General features: G+C 35.3%; 1 pseudogene; it reads left to right on the forward strand.

The window, feature by feature from the left end:
* Positions 1–6,842: 6,842 nt before the first annotated feature.
* LOC124840187 (scopoletin glucosyltransferase-like) lies at positions 6,843–18,452 on the forward strand (annotated as a pseudogene).
* Positions 18,453–23,956: the final 5,504 nt, after the last annotated feature.

Below are 23,956 nucleotides of genomic sequence, written 5' to 3' on the forward strand. Positions count from 1 at the left end.
GGTAGTGATCGGTATTGTACTAGTGCTCGTTCTCGGTAGTGTTCGGTCTTGTACTAGCGCTCGTTCTTGGTAGTACTCGGTCTTGTACTAGCGCTCGTTCTCGGTAGTGCTCAGTCTTGTACTAGCACTCGTTCTCGGTAGTGCTCAGTCTTGTACTAGCGCTCGTTTTCGGTAGTGCTCGGTATAAGTTCAAGTGTTCGACTCCTACTTGAGTCTTACTCTCTAAATGATCATTCGGTCATGTTCGCAAGTAGGGAGAGTTTCTCCCGTTTGGTCTTGTTCATAGGGTATGTTGATCTTTTCGTTCGGTCTCCAACGTTCACAGAGTTCCCGATTTTATGAGTAAAGATATGATTCTTGAATGAAATTATATGTTATATAATGATGACGGTGTTTTAAGTAATCAGGAAGAGAATTCCAAGGAGGAATATCTCATGGATGGTTATGGAATTGTAAAGTATGAATGTGGTTATTACTAAGCTGGCGCTTATCCTGATATTCTGTGATTACTCATTCTCACGTAGAGAGGAGTAACTCATGTGTGAGAATGGCAGGAGGTCCTAGTCCATAAGTGTAACTTGGGCGAGGTATAACGGACTAACCCCGGTGGCAGCTGTTGAGGGCATCTTAGCTACTACACCATCCGGGTGCAAAAACGTCGTAGCTACACAATTCATACAGTCCAGATAGTCAGAGTAAAAGTGGTCGGTTATAACATGATTGTATGATTTCTATATATGTATGATTGTATTATATGTGTGTCTGAATTGCATGTTAACATGGTTAATTAAATTACATTAGCTTACCCTTATTTCCTGTCTTGTCATGTTGTCCGTTCGGTCGTCTTTGTCATTGCAATGATCACCCTATGGGTGTGAGCAGAAGGTGATGAGGGTTGTCTGGAACAGGCACTGGCAGGAGAGGATGGTTTCCGTTGGAGTAAGACCGTCGGTCTTGTGCTTATTTTTGTATTAGTGTAGGACCGTTCGGTTGATTCTTATGGTTTGTTTCAGTATAGGTTTTTGTAAAGTTTTTAATTTATGGTTATTTTAGGATAACTTTAAGTTAATTTTATTTCCTGTAACTGTTCTATTTTATTGTAAATGTAAGGACTCTTAAATATAGTTTATAGCTATATTTTTGGGATGTTACCGAATGTGAGATTTTACTAGAGTAATTAGGATTAAATTGGTTTAATTAAATTCCCCAATTAGAATTAGAGAAATAATTAAAATTTATCACTTACAACAACAATTAATAACCCCAAATTATTTTTAATTAACCTTAACAAGAAATCAAAATTCTTACTTTATATAACAACATCTAATTAATTTTAATGAACATTAAAAGAAACCCTAATTTTTACTTTATTCCTAATTGTAATTCTAATGATGATCAAATGGAGAACCTACTCTTATCTTCTCTTCCAATTTTCCCTTTCTCTTTCCAAATCTAATTGAAGTTAACCCATTAATTACAATATCACCTTACAATTACCATGTTTTCCTCTTTATTTAAACTCCTATTACATATTTACGTTCTTAAAAACTAAACCAATATTTATTGGTTTCAAACCCAATTTTTCTTTGCGTGGTTACGAAGCCTAAATAAATTTCAAGAATCATTCAAACAAAACAGAAACGTCAAATCACCATTCAACCCATTCACAAACATACTAGCAATTAAATAATTAGAGGAAAACATAGAAGGTGAGCTTCCTATACCTTAGTCAATTATGAAGCTTTAAGAGTGAAGATTATCTTAAAAAAAAATACTTTTCTCCTCTTTGAGTCTCTTTGTCTAATGCTTGCTCTCTTTTCCTTTCTTTCTCTCTGATTTTTAGGTAACTCTTTTCTATGCTTCCTTTCCTTTTATTTCTAATTTAAAAATTATTATTTTAATTTTAAATTAAACTTAAAAGTAACTGCTTAGATAATACTCCCTAAAATCTCTCAACTAGTTTTGTAACTGCTAAACTCTAAGCTTTTATTTTTAATTTATTTAATTTTTGCACCTCAATATACAAAGGGAAAATACATTATTGCCCTTGGCAAAATATAACTAAAATAAAACAAAAGTTTCCCATAAACTTATCTCCCTTATATTTGAACTCATGTCCATTTAATCCTAGACATACATCTCTACCAATAAGCCAACACATCACATTGAAAATGTAGGACATCATCAATTTAACAATCATACAATAACATATTTTACACTTATATCAAAAAAATAAATAAATAACATGCAACTTTATGTTTTACTCAAGACTTGCACACTAATTAAGCTGCACCGCACCTTGTGAACTCATGCAGATTTTAATTAAACGTACTCAAGTCTTATTTATAAACTCTACATTTTCTCGGGTCTTACAAATTACTCCAATCTCGATCCTCGGTTCTTGATCTTTAATCCTTGCCCCTTAGCGTCATTACTAACATCTCACCCATAGACCATTGGTTTATCCACTCATTAACACTTGGGCTAACTACTTACTATACCATTATAGTAACACCACTATCAACGCAGCATCACCTAAAGCATCTCCAATACCATGATCACCATCATAGATATACCACTACCATGACTATCCTAGTCATGGACAACACCATAAGCATCATTGTACCATGAACACCATAGTGGAAAGAGTTAGTCTTACTCTTGTACCCTACCCCACATGCATGTAGTCGCTTATATAGACCAATCTGTAGCTTCCCCTATAGATATTATTGAGTAGTCCCACAATCCAGCTAAGGAACATGTAATCTTGCCACACAAGGACAAGGAAGATACCATCACCCCCACACCAGGAAGGTTCAAATCCTTTGCACACAAGGCAAAAGGAAGTACCTATCTGCAGATAAAACTAGGATTTACTAGGTACAACTATTAGACTTATCCTCCACTCTCATGCTCATCAACCACATACTCAGGTATACCCCAACAGTCACTCATGCTCCAACCTCAACCACAAATCAAACCTAACCCTAAACATAACCACTAATCTCATTCTCTAATAATCATCACGTTCTACAACTCCTTAAGCTTTAACCACGTCCAATCTTCATCACAACACACTTTTTCCAAAAAATTACACTAGGATAATCGATTATCATAAGTGATAACCGATTATTCCCGAAACGTTCACATTTACACAAATATCCTACGATAATCGATTATCTCCGTGGTTCTAACATAACAAATTTCCAGATTCATCACATATTAAAGAATAATCAATTATCATCCCAAATAATCTATTATTCCTGAAACCCTATACAAAACCAATGCGTAAATAATCGATTATGACTAATGATAATCGATTATTGCCAAATCGAAACACATCCTGCACAGAATTCAAGTGTTCAAAACACACATACAACATCCCTATATTACAAGGAAACATACCCAAAACGTCATGCATGCATTCAAGCCTCACATACCCTTATGAATAGACCTTAATACATACATTACATCACTTGAATCATCCAAAACCCAACATTACGCAGATTATAACCCAACTAAACCCAATATTCTATATATGATTATCATACCATCTTTATAACATGTATTTGCATGGTATAAACCCCAAGCATCATAATTTTGTTCCCCCTTAGCATCAATACATATTATCATGGGAGAACCCAACAAATCCATACATACTTTCCTAGGGAAAACCCAACACAAACATGATACAACTCTATCATCATCCAGAACATATTCTCATACATACACATGTATCGAAACAACATTACCTTCCAAGATAATCAAGAACAAACCCTATTCATATACAAACAACAAGAAAACAAACAAAGGAAAGCTTCCACATACCTTGGCCAATACTAGGACTGTATCTACAACTCCAAGAAAAACAACACCATCAATCTTTGTTAGCATAAAGTTGAAGAGTAGAAATTTTGATAATGTCTCAAAGTCAACTCTCAAGTGTTCTTATTGCAGGAAGATCTTCATGAAGACTTATTTATATATTAAAGCTTTTATAATTTAGTAGATTTATGTATATGATGTGATTTATCTTTGATTCTATGTATTGTTTGCCTAAGATTGCGTTAAAATTTATTTTGAATCAGAAAACCTCATTTTATACACAAGATATTTGATTATCAAATTATAATGATCAATTATCAATAATCAATTATGACTTGCAATAATTGATTATCGCGAGCAATTATGAGAATTTTTAAGCAAGTTTTTTACCGTTGTGCATTCATTAAATGCATAATCAATTACCATAACTAGATAATTGATTATCACACGTTAATTAGTTGGCAACGGATATTTGGAGGTATCCTTTTGTGAGATCTCCACAAATTAGATTGGGACTCTCATTCTAAAATACGAAATACGAAAATATGAACTAAGTGTATTTCGAAAAATCTTATTTGTAGTGTGCGGCGATAAGTGTTCTAGGGTTTAAACCCTTGTGCTGTGGCTTTGAGAACTTGGTGAGTTGGCATAGAGCGAGAACTTTCACAGGGGTGTGATTGAGTGTTGTTACTGTTTGCATAGAGCGAGAACTTTCATAGGGAGTGTGATTGAGTGTTGTTGTTGTTGTTGAGTTAAAAGCCTATCATCCTTCATGAAGCATTCAGAGGTGTTCATCCTTTGTGAAGATTCAGAGGAGGTGTTCATCCCTTGTGAGTTATAGGTGAAGTGGATTTCATCTCTTGGGGTAACAAGAGAGGTGTCCTAACCTTCAACTTGTTTATTTTCTTTGTGATTGTAACAGTTTGTTGGTTTGTGCTAGTGAAGCGTTAATTCTCAGTTGAGATTAACAACTGGATGTAGGATCTTTGTGATCTCTGTTTATTTTCTTTAAGGAATTTTTATATTTACTTGAGAGAAATATTAAAAGAACAATTTTAAGATAAGAAACAAATTCACCCCCTTTTGGTTTGTTGAACGCGTTCACCATTCCGCTGCGTCGCTCTGACAATTGGCATCAGAGCTTGCTTTGATAGTTATTCTAATTTATTTTTTGAAAATGTCTGGGCAACATCAAACCTTTGTTGCAGGAATCCAAACCACGAGAAAAATGGAATGCTGATGATAGAAGAAGATCCCAACAGGACGTAAGGGCTCGTAACATAATATCATCTGCTTTAACTATTGATGAATTTTACAGGATCTCTACTTGTAAGACTGCTCAAGAGATGTGGGAGATGCTGAGAGTCACCCATGAAGGAATTGATGATGTCAAAAGAGCCAGAAGAAATTCTCTAGTCCAAGAGTATGAGATGTTCCGAATGAAGTAGGGAGAAATAATTATATATGTCCAGAAACGCTTCACTCACATAGTGAATCATCTCATTGGGTTAGGTAAGTGCTTTGATAATGATGAATTAAATATAAAAATTCTTAAATCTTTGGACAGGACTTGGCAACCAAATGTGACTACTGATAACGGTTGAATATACCATTATCTGTGTGCAATTTTGATATTAAATCAACTCTTTTTGACATAGAAGCTTGCTTGAACTCTTGTTTTTAGTTTAGTTTTGTGAATAAGTGAATCAAGGTTATACTTTATGATTTTATCACTAAATTCCCTTAATTTTGTAGGTTATGGGTATGTTTTGGAAGGGAAGCAAAAGTATCAAGGAGTCGGAACTCAAGAGGGACAGCAAAAACATAAAAAAAGAAGGCTGAAGAAGGTGCAGGGCGCCTGGTTGCCCTTTCTGGGGCCCTCAGCGCCACTCTGCACCGCAGCACGCCTGGGAGCCCTTCTAGGGGTGCTGAGCGCCAGTTACAATGCAGTCTCTCCTGTTTGTCCTCTTGGGGGCGCTGAGCGCTAGTTTCAATGCATCGTTGAGCGCCTGCTTACCCTCTGAGGGGCTCTGAGCGCTAGTTCTCCCGCAGTGTTTCCTGCTTGCCCTTAGTTGGGGCGCTGAGTGCCAGGGACTTGGGCTTATGAGCCAATTTTTGATATATTTAAGGACTTGCACGCCCTAGGGTTCAAATCTTTGGAAGACTGAAGTGCAAAAACACACTTTTCGACCCTTTGGAGGCAGATTTGGATGCGGGAGCTCTCCTCTTCATTTTCTAGGGTTTTTATCTCACTTTCATTCCATTATACACCAAGGTTCTCCATGACGATGGAGAACTAAACTCATTTGTTGTTGGGGAAGATGTAACCTCTAAACTTTCATGTATTTGAATATGATTTGAATTATTTTATGCTTCTTTCATTAACTGTTAGTGATTTCCTCCTTTACTCAATGCTTGTTATGTTTTGATCACTCGTAGCATGATGTTTGGATTTCTTTGTTATTGGGAAATACTTAGAAACCTTGATCTGGAGAATTTCACCCAAAAGAAATATTGCCTAGGGATAGGGATAGGATGTTTGATTGTCTTAAGCTTCTATTCGTAATGCATAATTGATTATTAGGGATGTAAGGGATTATGGTCTAATAATTAAGGATAGACTTTTTACGCCGAGGGATCGGGTTCTAAGTAATTTAGAAAGTGACGTTAACAAATTAATGAAGAAGGTGAATTCTTATATACATGAAAGTAAGGAAGGTGAAATCTAAACCCCAACAACATAATCATCTCATATTATCAACACCATTCATTCTTGTGTCAAGCCTCAATTGATCAATTTGCACTCATATTTACTTTTGTTGCATTTGCATTTAAACACCAACAAAATAGCTTTTCAGTCTTAATTAGTTAAGTAATTACATGATTGTTTAGTGTTGTGAGTCTTCTGGGATACGATATTTGGTCTTACCATTTATTATTACTTGATACGATTCGGTACACTTACCGAGGTCTTGACAACTGCCATTAGTGAGTCACAAAATCTCAACACTATGTCAATGGCTGCATTGTTTGGTAAGTTGAGAGAACATGAACGGGATCTCAGGAGATTGAAAGAGGATGAAGAGAAAGGAAACAAAAAGACTCTGGCGTTCAAATATGAGATTGATAAAAACAAACATCTTAATGAAGAAGAAGACTCTAAAGAAGATGAAGAAGATATGGATCTCTTCATTAAGAAATTTAACAAGTTCATGAAGTCCAAGGGCAACAGAAGATTTAAAAATGGGAAGAAGGAAAACAAGGAATCTTCGTCAAATTATTGTTGTTATGATTGCGGTGAGAAAGGACACGTGAAGACAGATTGTCCAAATCCAAAGAAGGGTGAAGAAAGAGACCAAAAGAAATTCTTTAAGAAAAAGAAGGCATATATTGCTTGGGAGGAAGACTGATTCTACAACAAGCTCAAGCGACTCTGATGAGCAAGCCAACATATGTCTGATGGTTGATGATGACATCTCTAAAAGTCAAGTAAGTATCTCTAGCGATTTTGAAAATTCAGATTATAGTGAAAGTGAATTACTTAATACATATAAAGAATTATTATGTCAATCAGAGAAACTAAATAATGCTCATGAAAAATTAAAGAAGAATTTTAAAGAATTAAGATCAAATCATGAAAAAATTATTGAAGAAAATAAGGATTTGAAAAATAAAATTTTATATTATGAAAAAGGTAAATATACCAAAATTGAAGAATGTGCTTCTTGTTTAAATAAAAAGAGGTCTTTTGATTAAACAACCAACGCTGAATGTACCAATAATTTAAAAATAAAAAAGGTTGTTAAAACATGTTCCTAAAAATAATTATAATTATTACGATTATAATTATGGTAATAAAATTGAAAATGTTCCTGAATATAATTATAATGATTATGATTATAAAAATAAAATCAAGTATGTTCCAAAATATAATCAAAATTATTATGATTATAATTATAAAAATAGAAAATATAGGAACCCAAATGATGTTACTTGTTTTTATTGCATGAAAAATGGTCATACATCAAATAAATGTAGAATAAAACATTATGGTGTTCCAAATGGAATATATGCATGGATTCCTATTATAAAATAATTTGTCTCTAACTTTAAAGGACCCAAATAAGTATTTTTGGGTACCAAAATATTAGTTTTCTATTTTGTAGGTTATTTCAAAATTAAGGAAGAAGTTTTTGGGTGTGCACTAAAACTTGGTAAAGTATGGTTTGTCAAATTAAGGGGGAGTTTTTAACTTGAAAAGAAAATTTTGATAATTATTTTTTAAACTACTTCTCTTCTTTCTTAAAGTATCAAATGCAATTTAATTTTGTTTAAGTTACTCAATAAAGAGGAGTACTTCTTTACTCTGATTTTATTTATTTGTTATGAATTCTAAATTTATTGTATTTCCTATGTATTGAATTATGCTTCCTGTTTCCCTTTAATAAAAATAATGATAATTGTTATTTATTTTTTTATGACTTATATTTAAGGGGAGTTCTTATATTTAGGGGGAGAAATTATTTAATCATACATAGCGCCTTTTTAATAATGATCAAAAAGGGAGAGAAATATATTTAAAGACTTAATTATATTTATCTCTTGTCTACTAATCCCTCTTCTTTAAGTTACGAATGAGTTACATACTAGTATAGGTTACGAAAAGCTTTAAATCAAAATATTTTTTATCATCATCAAAAACCGGGAGATTGTTAGCATAAAGTTGAAGAGTAGAAATTTTGATGATGTCTCAAAGTCAAGTCTCAAGTGCTCTTATTATAGGAAGATCTTCATGAAGACTTGTTTTTATATTAAAGCTTTTATAATTTAGTAGATTTATGTATAGGATGTGATTTATTTTTGATTCAATGTATTGTTTGCCTTAGATTGCGTTAAAATTTATTTTGAATCAGAAAACCTTATTTTATACTCAACGTAATTGATTATCAAATTATAATGATCGATTATCAATAATCAATTATGACTTGCCATATCTAATTATCATGAGCAATTATGAGAATTTTTAAGCAAGTTTTTTACCATTGTGCATTCATTAGATGCATAATCTATTACCATAATTGGATAATTGATTATCACATGTTAATTAGTTGACAATGGATTTTTTGAGGTATCCTTGGGTGAGATCTCCATAAATTAGATTGGGACTCTCATTCTAAAATACGAAATATGAAATAAGTGTATTTCGAAAAATCTTTTCTGCAGTGAGTGGTGATAAGTGTTCTAAGGTTTGGTAAACCCTTGTGTTGTGGCTTTGAGAACTTGGCGTGTTGGCATAGAGCGAGAACTTTCACAGGGGGTGTGATTGAGTGATGTTGTCGTTGGCATAGAGCGAAAACTTTCACAGGGAGTGTGATTGAGTATTGTTGTTGTTGCTGAGTGATGGGGCTATCGCGGCCCATACAAATTTAATGTGCATTAAGAATGCAGTATAGACTAGGAAGTGACTCCTAGGCCGTCTCTCAAGGACCAAATGTGGTTCAGGTAATAGGTCGAACATGTAGTGGGGGGGTTTGAACGTGTTTTTGTGATTAGAAATGAACTAAATTAAAATTGGAAATGAAATACAACCAAACATAATTGAAAACATTGAAATAAATGAACAAAGCATGAAGACCGAACGGTCCTACAAATGACCGAACGGTTCTACATTGAGACCGAACGATCTCTAAAGCAAGCGAGAAAATAGGAAATGCAGGAAGATAAAGAAGCCGAACAGAATAGACAACATAATGAACAAAAACAGTAAATTGAACGATCCTAAAACAATATGTGTGAACTAATTAAAATGCAGCAGATAATAAAGAAACACTTGGCATGCTATTCAAACGCAACACTTAAACTAAAGAAATGAAATGTTATTCATCACGGAATCTAACACTTAAAAAGAAAACGCTAATAGTAAAGCAAAATAAATGAACAAGGTGCTTCCATTAATGCATTAAAAGTCTCGGTGCAAGCTTAAAGTTAAATCAAGTAAAACATTATTTAATGCTAGTAAATTGTAATATTGAGTTAAAAGGTGAAATGCTCTATTCAACAGCTTCAACACATTCATAAAGCAAACAAAAAATTAAAAACGCATGAGATTGAAAATAAAATCTAGGACTAAGCTACTTCATTTCAGCAAAGTAAATGAATTCAGCGTGTGACACTCCAAAATGAAAGTGAATCAGCGCCGCATCTTGCGTGCTTCCTGCTCCAAATGGAATGACTGCTTCAGCTTGTGCACACCGCTTGCAGCTACCTAAAAGAAAAGAAAATATGTGGATGCAAATCTAAAGGAAAACAAAATAAAATGACCGCATGTGCAAGATGAAATCAGCGCATAAAATTCCATTCTCCTTTGCTGGACGTGTTGTGTGCTTCCTAAATGAAAGATATGAATCCCGTAAATTGCTGGTGGAATCAAAAAGGAAATAAAGAACCAGTGCCAAAAAATGCTGGCCGAAAACAGCGTGCTTCTCTCCAATTCATCCCTGTCTCAAAACAACGTTCAAAAAGCTAAGCAAAAAAGAAGTATGGCGGCTGGCTCCCTCCTTTCTAATGTCCGTCCGCTTCCCAAAAACCCCGGACTCCCTTTGCTGGATGCTACCTGATGTCCATGGCACTGCTACCAATTTCTTAACGTCACATCTGCTGTGTGCACCCTCCAATTGAATCCAGCCCATTGTTTTTTGAAGCTCTTCTCACGTGGACGTAACATTGCTCTCCTGTGCGTGTGTGGCTGCTTCTTTTAACCTGCTGGAACTTCCCACGCCTTGTTGGACACTCCGAAATTGATTTGCCATGGGCCGAGACACCACACTGCTAGACGTGACAACGACATCGTGTGTGAAGATAGCTGGGAGCGTGAAGTGCGCATGGAGCATCACCATCCGCACATCCTCTCCAAGCCCAAATGAATGCACCCCTTTCTCTCCATAAAATGAATTAGCCTTCTTCCTTTAATCACCATTGTGCTTCCCCTCTCAATTCAAGCAGCGCATCATCTTTCTTTTGTTGGACCAACTTCCGTGTGCACCCATGCCTTGCTGGACTTGCGTGTTGCTGTTGTGTGAACCTTCTTCTTGTGCTTTGGGCCGTGACCGTGAAGCACCTCCCAAGCTACTGGACGCGTGAAGGCCTAGTGGACGCTCACGCCTTTAATTTGCTGGACGTGCAACCTTTTTTTGGGTGTTACTCCCTACACCACCACAACTTGCTTCCTCCACCACCCCATTCCTCTTTTACCCTTTTCTTTATTTTTTCATTCATATTTTACTCTTATTAAAATTTTATGGTTAATATTATTTAAAATCTCATATAAACATTCATTCTCTTTATCATTCTTCCTTCTTTCATATGACAATTATTCCTCTTTTGTTAAATTTTATGGTTTAATAATCTCAATAATTTATACATTTAAAATTTTATTTTATCAATAATCTATTATATATATATATATAATTATTATTACATGTATATTAATATGATATTTTCTTATCATATTTAGTTTAATAATTTAAAATTTAGTTTCAGTTTTCATATTAAAAAAGAATAAAAGTTGTATTTTTTTTATAAAACTAAATGACACATCCGTTCAACTCACCTACATGTAATAAGTTAAGTGAAATTTAACTTTTGAAATCGAATGGCAAATGAACCAAATTGGATTTGGCTACTAAATCATTAAATAATATTGATTTAGTTTAATGCGTGTAAGGCTGTAAATGTAAACTTCTGACAATGGCCATTTTTTTTCAAATTATCAGAAGCAATTTATCTGTATAATTTATTTCAAATTGCAAATTTAAACTTCATATCAATGTACAAGGAAACATAAATTAAAATTGGAAAATTTAAACATGTACGCCTTAAAGTTACAGGTCATAAAAGAGAAAATAGAGATATGTTAAAGTAGTGCGGCTGTTATCAACATGTACGGGCAGTTCTCTTCCTTCACCGTCAGCAAAATCTAAAAAAACTGTCATAGCAGCAAATCTGTTTTTCACTTTATCCCGTTTTTTCTGCAGAAACAATTTTCGAAACAAGAGAGAGAGTTACAACGCTAATTGAAACGACGCAACCGTTAAATATACAGGCAAAAAACGGAGGTCGGACATCCGTTTGGATCTGAAACGGATGTCGACATCCGTCGACGGATCTCGACATCCGTTTCGGATTCAAACGGATGTTCGACCTCCGTTTTTTTTGGTTATCTTCTTCCTTTCTCCCAACACACGCACACAGCAGAAAAAAAGCAGAGAAGCAGCCCAGCACAGAGCAAAAATATATGCATTACATTTAAAAAAAAAAATTAAAAATATCATCATTAACCTTGTGGGAGAAAGCACCACCACACTTTACCGTCGCACCACCGCCGCACCGCCGCACCGTGCCCACCGCTGAAGGAGGAAGAAAACTTGTATGGAGGAAAAATGGAAGATGAGAATGATGGTGTTTGGGCGAGAATCTGAGAAGGTTGGGAGGTGGGTGAGAACGGGTAAAAATATAGATTTTAGGGTTAAAGTAAATAATTAAAATTAAAAAGTATAAAGGTTATTTTTGTAATTATAAAAGGTTATTTTTGTAATTCAGAAAATATATAATAGAATTGGGGAGGTGGAGGGAGAAAATGTGGTGGTGGAGGGAATAACACCCCCTTTTTTTTATTGAGTCCTTCTGTTTCTTTAGAGAAAGTAAAAATCCCCTCATCCGTGGGCTCCGCTCCTGCTGGATCCAGCTGCTCCACTCAAGCCCATGTTGGACCGTGATGGTGCAATTAATTCCCTCCAGGCTGGATCAGGCAGTGTGCACCTCTCCAAGCCGAAATCCATCACCACGTGAGCCCTCCTTCTTGTGCACACTTCTTTTGTGGAGAGTCTTGAATTATGTGACAACCCTCTAAATGTCCCAAAATATTATCCAACAATTTTCCTGTAATTAATAATGCAAATAATTAGCTTCAAATAATTCAAATTAATTAAAATAAGAATTTCTGGTCAAATTAAGCACAATTAGCAAAAATGGGAAAAAACTGGACATTCAAGCACAATTCCCTGATTAAATATAACACAATAAGCGAAGTGAAATCAAGAAAATATTGACTCATCATTGAGTTAAAAGCCTATCATCCTTTGTGAAGCATTCAGAGGAGGTGTTCATCCTTTGTGAAGATTCAGAGGAGGTGTTCATCCCTTGTGGGTTACAGGGGAAGTGACTTTCATCTCTTAGGGTAACAAGAGAGGTGTCCTAACCTTCAACTTGTTTATTTTCTTTGTGATGGTAACAATTTGTTGGTTCGTGCTAGTGAAGCGTTAATTCTTTGTTAAGATTAACAACTGGATGTAGGATCTCTGTGATCCGAACCAGGATAAAAATTACTTGTGCAATTTTTTCTCTTCCTTACTCTTTAATTTGTTTAAATTATTTTAAGGAATTTTTATATTTACTTGAGAGAATTATTAAAAGAACAATTTGAGATAAGAAACAAATTCACCCCTCTTGATTTGTTGAACGCGTTAACCATTCCACTGCGCCGCTCTGACAATCTTCCTTTGCACTAAGAGTTTTACTTGCTCTCTCTTTTTTTTCTCCCCAAAACGTCACTCTCCTCTCTTTCTTTGTTTTCTCTCTTTGATTTGGAGTTTATAGGGTTTCTAAAACACAAAGTACCACCCCTCTCTCTATATCTTAATATTCATAAATCAACCCAACTCTATCTCTAATATTTCCTTACTTATAATAATATATTTTAAAAACCAAATCTATCTAAATCTCTATCTCCCTTGTATATCACATTCACTACCCATCTTTCATTTTATTTTATTTAATTCACACCACTTTTATTTAATTTCTACACCAATTAAATAAAGCTAAAAGACCATTTTTCCTTTACGTCCCTTTTTCCCTAGAATTGAACCACATTCATGCAATCCTAAATCATCCTTCCATTAACAAGCCAACACATTACATTGATAATATCACACACACACCAATCACCCAATTATCAACATACCAATCATGTATTGTACTTTATTAATAATAACATGAAATAATTAACATAGCAATTATAATTCTAATAAATACTCAAACCTTCACACTAATTATCAAACAATAATATTTAAATCTCAAAACCACTTAATTCTCTATTTACTACATTTTTCTCGAGTCTTATTGAGGTAGTGGGTAATCATAAGGTAGAAACTTTTCCATTTATGAACATTGTGTATTTGGAAAGCAACAAAGGTGGAGTTATCCTAGGATTTCATAAAACAAAGGTCAAGTTAGACTATGTTTATATAAATTGTTGGCGTCATCTAAATTTTCATCTTTGAGAGCTGCAATATATCTTTTTTGAGTAATTCATTATCAATGACACACATGAGTATTCACGATGAAATAATAACCAAAAGTCTTTAATGAGTTTAAAAATTAGACACTCCTAATGTTTAACCAAACAAAAAAGACAACAATTTAAAATTGGCTTAAATGCTTACTTGGTCCCTATGTTAAGTGGTTTTTTTCACTTTAGTACCCGATTTTAAAAGTGCATACATTGGATCCCTAAGTTTTCAAAGTTGTATGACTGAAGTCCTATCCGTTAAGTTGGTAGGAACGACGTTAAATGTTAATTGATGTGACAAAATACATATCCAACGTGACAAAATTTAAATACTTTTATTTATTTACCTTAACCAATTTAATTATTAATTATATTTTAATTCAAAATTTTATTATTTTATATTTCTTTATCTTGATAAAAGTAAAGTAATGCACATGTCATAGGTGATGGGTCCTAGGAAGCAGTGGGCAAACACCACCACAATGCTCAACCCAACCTACAATGGCTCATTACGATGTTAAGCGTATCCAGTCGCGACCACAACTACAACAGCTTCGTTGTCCCCCACTACGCGCTGCCTGCAGACCCAAAAGCAAATTTGCACAAGTTCATCCAAATCTGCCACAGTTGCTTTTCGCATGTCACCAAACCCAACACCATCATTGTTGCAAAGAACTAGAACCACCACTGCACCAGCTCTCGCACCGCGACAAACCAACATCTTGAGGCAGTCAGCGCACCATGACCGCGAGCGCTATGGGAACCAAATCTACGAACGAGCTTGACAAACCAAATCAAAGACAACAACAACCTGCAGAAAACCAAACTACACCACAAAGCCAGGGAGAATGAAGCAGTGTCAGGATTTCCATGAAAGACAAAGGAGCAACCCCCATCTCCACCGCAGCTCCACCATTGTAGAATGAAGAGAAAAGGAAATTGGGGATTGGGGTTTGCAAACCCACGAGAGAAAGAGAACCAGAATTGGGGATTTACCACGCTCACGAACCGTATCTCGTTCAGCAACCAAATCAACCCTTGATCAAAAATCCCCAATTTATAGATGACCTAATTTTCCTAATTATTTTATTTCCCCAATTAAAAACCCTACAAATTTCAATATACACGTAACTCAAACTTTTTCTGCCACGTGAACTGAATTTAGGCCAACTAAATGCCACAACAACATTTCTTACACAACTCACATACACAGTAACCTCAACGTTATCAACTTTAACACCATTAAACGGATAGGACTTCAGTCAAATAATTTTGAAAACTTTGAGACCCAATGTATACACTTTTAAAACTGGATACTAAAATATAAAAAAAACACGTAACATAGGAATCAAGTAAGCATTTAAGCCCTTAAAATTTAATTCAAATTAGTTCAACTACTAGTAGAATTTAAATATAAAATTAATTAAGTAAACAAACACTTTCAAGAAAATAAACAAACTCAAGAACTTGAGCATTTATGAATACATTCTCTAAAACAATATTTCTAAGACATACTTTATTTTTATTTATAAAAAAAATTATAAAATTATAATAGAAAATTGCTAAATAAGAAGTAAGATAATGAAGATATGATATATGAGAATGTAGATTAATACAACGCCCAAAACATGAGGGATGTGTTGCTAAAGCTCTAAGATAGGAGGGATAAAGATTACAAAAGATAAAGAAGTATGTTTTTGTCATGATATCAAATTTTGACAGATGAATTTAAGTAAGAATTATAGAGTGATAACTACAACTCTTATATTTGTATTCTTTTACTTCAATATAAACTCTGTTTAGAATGATATAGTGGAGATTTACGAATTTGTCATTGGTTCAAGCACATGAGGAACTAGGCTATTACTTCCTGTACCATATCCCAACACCCTATCATTCTGGAATTCATTTTCTGAAACACATTAAATCACTCCACTTTTATTACGGAAATAATTTTCCAGAAACTTTTGATGGGGTACAGCAGGAAAGATAGGAGGCAGGAAGTAATTATGATGAGTCGGAAATCTCCTAGATTTGGTTATCTACAATTGAAAAATAACTCCACATGAAATTCCGTTTTTTACTTTGTCAAGGCTCAATGGATGGATCAAGAAATTTTGTACAGAAAGCTTCTTTCCACACCTCCATAATTACAATCCATAATTACAACTTGCACTCTCTTAAATTTTTGTATTCTAAGATAATTTTTTATAATGTATTCCGAATACAAAATAAAAAGTGCATTCTAAAATATATATTTCAGAATACAAAAAGTTATATTTCAGATTATATATTTTGAAAAACAAGATGAAAAATGTATTCCAACGTAATTCAGAACGTAAATTTTACATTTCATTTTCATAGTGAATTACATAATCCAAGATACAAATATTCATGGTGGTGCAGGCTTAAATTATGGAGGTTCAGGAAAAAGTTGTCCAACTTTTATTTTATGTGAAAGGCCCAACCCCCGGAGATTCTCATGGTTATTAAGGAAAATTTTTATAGGCTTAATAGCTTATTTTGTTTCCAAATTTGATAAGTTGTGTCAATTAGATCTCTCTTTTTTTAAAAGTGTCAATTGTATTTTCATTTAGTAAAATTTTCTCGATAAAATTCTTTTTGTTAAATATTCACAAAGCTATTAATTTTTTTTTCTTCTATTTTTATGTGCAAAGCAGTTTGTGAATACTTTTTCCTCTACACGAAGTCTACTCCTAATTACACAAGTAATAAACTTGCACATGTGTACCAATTTGTGAGTGTGATTTGTTCCAACAGGAAGAAGACGTCATTTATGACATCAGTCACATTGCACCCAATTATCTTCCATCTCAACAGAAGGTATCATTACAGGAACCCCTTTTCCACTCCGAGCATCAATACCATTTGCATTTCCAATGCACCAAATATTTGTGGCTGATTTAGGGTATATTTCAGCTGCTAACAGCTTATCAACTTTCTTAGCACCTGGTCTCTCCTTTGCTCCAAAACTAGTTGTAGGTGCACTCCTCCAGAGATTTCATTTTCCTACCACTCCCTTGTGACAATTTTCTATCTACTTTGACATTATTAGATTTATTTAGTGACATGTCAAAACTTTTTGCATCATCCAGATGAACAAGACCAAGAATGTTATCTCTGGCACGCATTTCCTTTATAGTTAATTCAATGATACTTTTAGAAAGTGGTAACAACAGGTGAGGGAGGTCGGTCATAATCAAAAGGAGCTTCATGAGGATCACGAGAAATCCCCTCACTTTCTGAGGGACTATCATCAGCACCTTTCCAACGCCCTAACTCTTCGCAAATCCATCCCCTCCCACCCCTTCCTCCGCTTCCACACCTTTCAATTTCCCTCCCAAAAAGTCGGTCTCCCCGACGGCCTCGAAAACATCTCCTCCCTCACCGACGCTGACCAACCCGTTAAGGTCTTGAACGCCACCACCGTGCTCCAAACCCCCATCTAGAACTTCGTGGAGGAGAATCCACCTGATTGCACCGTCGCCAACTTTCTATTCCCCTGGGTTCATGACTTGGCCAACAACCTTAACATCCCTAGACTTGCCTTCAACGGCTTCTCCCTCTTCACCGTCTGCGCCCTACACTCCTCCTCCCACTCTTCCAATTCTCTTCTCAGTCCGACCCTTCCTCACTCCATAACCCTCCACGCATCACCACGAAGGAGTTGGCCCAATTCCTTGATAAGTACCTAGAGACGGAGCTCGGAAGCTACGACCTAATCGTGAACAACTTTGCGGAGCTTGACGGAGAAGAATACATCCGCTACTACGAGAAAACGATGGGGCATGAGATTGCATGCGGGATTGAAGCGTCGGGTCATGGGTTCATATGGGTGGTGCCAGAGAAGAAGGGGAAGGAGGAGAGTGAGGAAGAGAAGGAGAAGTGATGCCCGAGGGGTTTGAAGAGAGGAATGCAGAGAAGGGGATGGTTATCAAGGGGTGGGCTACACAGTTGGTTATCCTAAACCATCGTGTCATTGGAGCATTCTTGAGCCATTGCGGGTGGAATTCCACCGTGGAGGCTGTGAGTGGTGGCGTCCCCATGATTACTTGGCCGGTACACGGAGAACAGTTCTACAACGAAAAGCTAATAAGTGAGGTGTGGGGAACAGGGGTGAGGTGGGCACAACAGAGTGGAACTACGTAGGGTTTGGTGAGAGACAGATGATGTTGGTGTGGAGAGACAACATTGAGAGACATCAGTATCACTTTACCGAGAGAGGTGCAGAGGAAAAAGTATTGATAAAGTGTGAAAAGAATAAGAGAGAGAAAAAAATTCAAAGAGAGAGAAAAAAAATTTAGGATCTCAATATATTAACAACTCTTCTTTGCTAACTTTTTTAAAACGCCACGTGTCAGCATAAGATTGTGGTCCGTTTGGAAAAAAATTTAATGCAAAAATGTGACGTGGAAAGGGGTTTAGGATTCAGAAGTTGTTGATTCCAAAATTGCCCCTAAGCCTTCGTCATCTCTCTCCATTCTCTCTTATTCCCCATTTTGCGTTCTCCCTCCATTTTCATCCTCTCTCCAAGCTTTGTTCAACCTCCTCAATTTTGTGGGACAGACCAAAAGCTCTCATTGACAGTATTGTGCGCAATGACATCCTCTGATGATGTTGGTGGTTCGAGCAAGGTAAATGGGTTTTTCCATTTTCTAAAATGCGTTATGGGTTTGGCTTTAAGTTTTCGTTTTAGGTTTTCGGTTTTGGTTTTATGTTTTGTTTAATTAGATTTTATTTCTTGGTTTTGGAGTTTTGTTTAATTGTGTTTTTATTGTTTTTGAGGCAGAGTTGGCTGAAGAGAAGAATAAACAGAGAAATAAAGATGATGATGAACACAGTACGACTCGTCAAGAATCCCACATGAACACTCCTTTTGTAAGCCCGGGAGACATTTACACCAACCAACCCATTGTAGAGATGTTTGTGAGGGTCAGATCACGAAAGCGATACAAGAGTAGAGTCCTTAGGACTCCGTACACTTGAAATAGGACGAAACATGAGTGATTTGTGTATTTAGTTATTTTAGAAAGTAAGAGATCATTGTACATAGATGAACAAAATAATGTATTGTAACATTTTTTTTAACGTTAATGAAGATGGATCTTGATTTGCATTCATTATTGTGAATGTTATTTGAAGTGTTTTCCCTATTGGCATTGTCAAGTGAGTGTTGTTTGGAATCTTAAAAACAAAGTGTCCAATGTGATTGAGTATCATCCATTAATAATGAGAAATTGACAAAAATTTATTGGATTTCAAGCATTTGCAGGGTATTCTATCACTTGTAATCGATCACAAGGACTCTGTAAATGATTACACGAAAAAAAATCTGGTTTTGTACAAAAAATTGTGCTGTAGGAGCCAGTTGTGGGCACATAAGTAGCCAAAGACATTTTACGTAATTTTTTCATATTTCTTGAATGGATGAGACTTCCTTTTAGTGTTTAAGTACGAGTAGAGCCTGAAAACTGAGGTTTGGGAAACCCATGGTGAAGGAAAGACCCAATGTTGGTGTGATGATCATGTTAGCTAAGTCCTGAACCCAGCTGTGAGAACGTGACTCCCCAAAGGCAATTTGAGTGAGATAACATGTTGTCAACTTTGACCTTTGCTGACTATTTTAATCATAAGTTTTTCCACAGACCTCCAAATGATGTAATTTTTTATATTATAAAATAGACTCAAAACTCTTTTCAATGACTACTAATTTGTGAATTTTGGACGTATGAGTAGGTGCAGTTAATTCCTTAAAGTTAACGTTTTATACATTCCTGCCACCTCTGACCTTTGCTGGTTGTTTTGCTCATAACTTTCTTCACCGAACTCCAAATGAGTTGATTCTTGTTTTGTTGGAATCTAGACTCAAAGACCTTTCAAATTATGCCTTGCTAATCAAGTGTAGGCCTTTTTGGCCATTGTAATCGATTACAAGGACCCTGTAAACGATTACACGAAAAAAAAAATCTGGTTTTGTACAAAAACTTATGTTGTAGGAGCCAACTGTGGGCACATAAGTAGCCAAAGACATTTTACGTAGTTTTTTCATATTTCTTGAATGGATAAGACTTCTTTTTAGTGTTTAAGTGTGAGTAGAGCCTGAAAACTGAGGTTTCAGCAACCCATGGTGGAGGAAAGACCCAATGTCGGTTTGATGATCATGTTAGCTAAGTCTGGAACTCACCTTTGAGAACGTCACTCTCCAAAGGCAATTTGAGTGACATAACATGCAGTTAATTCCTTAAAGTTAACGTTTTATACATTCCTGCCACCTCTGACCTTTGCTGGTTGTTTTGCTCACAACTTTCTTCACCGAACTCCAAATGAGTTGATTCTTGTTTTGTTGGAATCTAGACTCAAAGACCTTTCAAATTATGCCTTGGTAATCAAGTGTAGGCCTTTTTGGCCACTGTAATCGATTACAAGGATCCTGTAAACGATTACACGAAAAAAAAAATCTGGTTTTGTACAAAAACTTATGTTGTAGGAGCCAACTGTGGGCACATAAGTAGCCAAAGACATTTTACGTAGTTTTTTCATATTTCTTGAATGGATAAGACTTCTTTTTAGTGTTTAAGTGTGAGTAGAGCCTGAAAACTGAGGTTTCAGCAACCCATGGTGGAGGAAAGACCCAATTTTGGTTTGATGATCATGTTAGCTAAGTCTGGAACTCAGCTTTGAGAACGTCACTCTCCAAAGGCAATTTGAGTGACATAACATGTTGTCAACTTTGACCTTTGCTGACTATTTTAATCATAACTTTTTTCACATACCTCCAAATGATGTGATTCTTTTTCTATTACAAAATAGACTCAAGACTCTTTTCAATGACTACTAATTTGTGATTTTGAACATCTGAGTAAGTGCAGTTAATTCCTTAAAATTAACCTAGTCAATATTTTTAATTTTTTGACATTTATCCAATGGTTGACATTTTTTTTTAGTGTTTAAGTGTGAGTAGAGGCTGGAAAGTCATGTTTGGGCAGTCCAAGATGGAGGAAAGAAACATTGTTTATGAGATGACCAAGTTAGGAGAAGTCCTGAAACTTGTGTAGACAAAAAACACACTGGTAATCGATTACAACTAGCTCGTAAACGATTACGTAAACAAAAATGGGGTTTTGTACAGAAAGTTAGACTGTAAGAACCAGCTGTGATAACTTGACTCACCATAGTATATATTCTTGTAGAAATATATATATATATATATATATATATATATATATATATATATATATATATATATATATATATATTCTAATTAAGTTATGTTTAAGTTGTACCATGATGTTAAATATTAGCATAACAAATCAGATTACATAGTGAGCAGTAAAAGTTTATACCAAATTACTTTTTTTTATGTATATAAAGATCTTGAAGTAAATTTTGTTAAAAAATCTCAATTTTAAAGAATTTTCTTTTACTTTAGAAAAAAAAATCATGAGTTGCTCTTTTATGGATATGATAACTCTATACACTTTCTCCAGTTTAAAACTTTATTTATCCTTAACCATGTAGGTTAAAATCATACCCTATATATAGTCAACCCAATTGGTAAAATCATAGAATAAACCAATCTTTTAATTTTGGAAAACTTACTCATAAGTGTAATTGATATTTCAATCTGCTCCCTATCAAACTTTTGTTTTCTGTATTAGCATTAACAATCACAATGTTACCAACAGCGCATCTGGTGTAGTGGTATCATAGTACCCTCCCACGGTACTGACCGGGTTCGATTCCCCGGATGCGCATGAGTTTATGTTCTAGTATTTATAATTTTAGATTTTTTCGATTGGTTATAGGAATTAACACTCATAAACATGGAGCAAAGACATTTATGTTATAGAAAATTTGTATACACCATCTTAGTCTTGGACGAAACTTAGAAGACTATCTGCGTAAGTAAGACTAGTAAATAGTTAAGAGGATTAAGAAATAAATGCTGTAAAAAGTAAAAGATGTTAATTTGACTTATTTGCATATCAAGCTTAACTTGTTTTTAAAATACATATATTTTTATTGACTCATAATGAATAGGTTGAAAAAGGTCAATCTCACAAAATTTCCCATATATCCATGTAGAATGAATTAGGGTTAAAGTTAAAATAGGTTAAGATTAAAGTTAAAGTTAATTTTAGGTTTAATACCTCTTTTGGTCCCTCGAAAGGGGCCAAATGTTCAATTGTGTCCTACGTTTTTTTAGAAGTTCAATGTGATCCCAACTTTTGTAAAAAGTGTGCAATTAAATCCTTTTTGGTAACGGCGTTAATTTTTTAACGGGCCAACTGACAGGGTGGACTGAAGTTTGCTACGTGGCTGTGTGAGGGTAATACGTGGCTGTGAGAGGGTAAACCGTGGCTGTGAGAGGGTAAACGTGTGTATATTACTGTGGTTAAGAAATCAGAGGTTAGGGTTTGAGTTGCAGAGAAATTGGTCTTTGAGATACGAATGGCTTCTTCCGAGGGTGTTCGTCGTGTTCGAAAAGTTGGGGCAAAGGATCTTCTCGGTGGTCCCATGGTTGTGGTGTGAGAGGAGGTGGGATAATCCCTACTTGTTATTGTGGTGATCTTGTTGTAACCAAAGTGGCGAGAACTACGAAGAATGCTGGGAGAAATTTTTGGGGTTGTCCACGTTACAAGGTTTGAAGTATACCCTTTTGAGTTAATGTTTTTTTTAATTGATGCATTTGTTGATAGATTCCCTAACTTGGTGAATAACAGGGTGGATCTTCAATTGGCAGCTCGTGTAACTTTTTCAAGTGGTGTGTTGAAGAGAACGTTGATGAAAAAGATTGCACAATGGTGAGGAGGATAAGTCAGCTGGAAAATGCAGTGAAGGACTTGTAGAAAATGATGAAGATGTTAGTTGTAGCTTTGTGTGTGTGTATTGTGGTGTGCCTTGTCATGTTCAGGTTCTGTTTAGGTTGATTTAGTTAGATTGTAACATCCTATGTTTTGAAAGGTGTAAGATCAATTATGCAATTCAATGTATTACGTTCCATTGACTATTTTAATGAGTTAATTTCAGGGTATAATGTTCAAATCAGTCTCCCTTATGGTTAAAAAATGTTGAAATCAGTCCCCCATTTGCTTTAAAACTGTTCACATAGGTCAACCCAATAATGCATATGATGATGAATAATGGCCAAAACATCAGTTCACTAAGTACATAAAACAGTACATGTAACAAACAGTATATATTACACCACCATGTAACATCATCAAACCACTTTCATTGATTACGACACATAAAACAAAGACATAAAGACATCGGTTCACTAAGTAAGTTAAGTATCTAATTTTCAGCACCATGTAACAAACAGTACATATTACACCACCATGTAACAAACAGTACATATTACACCACCATGTAAGTTAACTATCTAATAACCCAATTCATCTAAGTATCTTTTCTTCTGACTTTGCATTTTGTTGGCCTAGATGATTGGGGACTTGGTGGCTGTGATGGTTGAGGGGTCGGGGAACCTGGAGGTGGTTGTGATGGTTGTGTTGTTTCTGCTGGCTGGGGCTTTAAAGGGCAATTATTCTTGTTGTGCCCCCTCTGACGACAAATACTACATTTTTTCCTATGCCCACCAACACGCATTTGAGTGTCATCCTTAGTTAGCTCCCATGCTTCCAACCTCCTTTTTTTCTTTGGCCTCCCAGGCATCTTCCTCATCAGTGGTGGTAGTACATCATTGAAATTTGTGGTTTCCCATAGTAGGTGGCCATTGAGTGGAAAAATTATGGACGCATACAC

This window comes from Vigna umbellata, chromosome 6 (assembly GCF_029865625.1).
Source record: "Vigna umbellata cultivar VRB3 chromosome 6, Vumbellata_1.0, whole genome shotgun sequence".
Lineage (NCBI taxonomy): Eukaryota > Viridiplantae > Streptophyta > Magnoliopsida > Fabales > Fabaceae > Vigna > Vigna umbellata.